This window comes from Gadus macrocephalus, chromosome 20 (assembly GCF_031168955.1).
Source record: "Gadus macrocephalus chromosome 20, ASM3116895v1".
NCBI classification, from domain to species: Eukaryota; Metazoa; Chordata; class Actinopteri; order Gadiformes; family Gadidae; genus Gadus; species Gadus macrocephalus.
In genome coordinates this window covers 18,483,614-18,484,620 of record NC_082401.1, presented here as the reverse complement: position 1 = coordinate 18,484,620, position 1,007 = coordinate 18,483,614, and the positions used below count along the sequence as shown (strand labels likewise).

At 39.4% G+C, this 1,007-nt stretch overlaps 1 protein-coding gene across 2 annotated transcripts in view; it reads left to right on the top strand.

Annotated features, from left to right (window-relative positions):
• jam2b (junctional adhesion molecule 2b) overlaps positions 1–708 on the top strand; it is a 7,687-nt gene extending 6,979 nt beyond the window's left edge. For both annotated transcript variants that reach the window (XM_060040272.1, XM_060040273.1), the window contains exon 10: positions 1–708. This exon is cut by the window's left edge and continues 793 nt beyond it. The gene's annotated coding sequence lies outside the window, so the exon portion shown is untranslated.
• The last annotated feature ends 299 nt before the right edge of the window (positions 709–1,007 follow it).

Below are 1,007 nucleotides of genomic sequence, written 5' to 3'. Positions count from 1 at the left end.
ATTATCTGCACTGCTGCTCAATCAACACACCCTCTCTCCCCCCTGGATGCTCACTGTTACACAGGTGGACGCTGGAAAGACAACAGTAACGGTGGGAGCTAGGGTATAGTTTGGCAAAAGCCCTTTGACTGACATTTTCTGGTCGGCTCTTCTATGCAAAACACTGACACAATAGAGTGCCTTCAGTAGTAATCCCAATTGGATGTTTGCTACAAAACATTCATGTATTTTTTTGTATATTGTTTAATATCTCACTCTTTTGTTCACACAATATGTTTTGCTAAGTTTCTAGGTTATTTCTTGCATTTCTAACTATTGGCCTATCGAGGTAGACTAATGTGTATATATCGCCTCCTACTGGTCAACTAATGATACATGTCGTCATGGGTCAGACCATAGCTTCCAATCCATAGTCTATGTATCTTCCATGTCTATAGGCGTTTTTCTTTTATGGCCGTTTTTTTCCACATGTTTTATTCCCAACATTTTTGTTATATTGTGACACTCAATTTGTGGTATCATAATTAATTTGATCCTTTCTCATAGTCAGTTCTTGTAGTGGTTTGTGTCCAATTTATTTTTGATGTTGGGTGTACCCATTTGTGTGAGAATGATGTAAAAAAAAAAAAAGATGAACAGGTGTCTTTACACACTGACTTTGCTTTTATATATTTATATTTTTGATTAAACTTCAAATAGAAATAGAAAGTTGTCCTTTTTGATATTTCAATCACTTCCTCTACACGTCGCTAGATGTCCTCATTTTACTGGTTTAACGCTTGATGACAACCGGGCACAGCAACACAGCTGCGGGGCGCACGTAGTCTCTAGCTATTATTTGCGTCGAACAGAGAAACGATTGTTTAATCCCCATTGTAGCATCCCCCCCCCCCCCCCTTATTCCGGTTTTCCATAAATTGAAGCCCTTGATATCCACTGTTTGAGCGCTTCTACGATCCAGTTAAATTGGGAGTTATTGTCGGCCTACTAGCGGGTACCATTCCCTC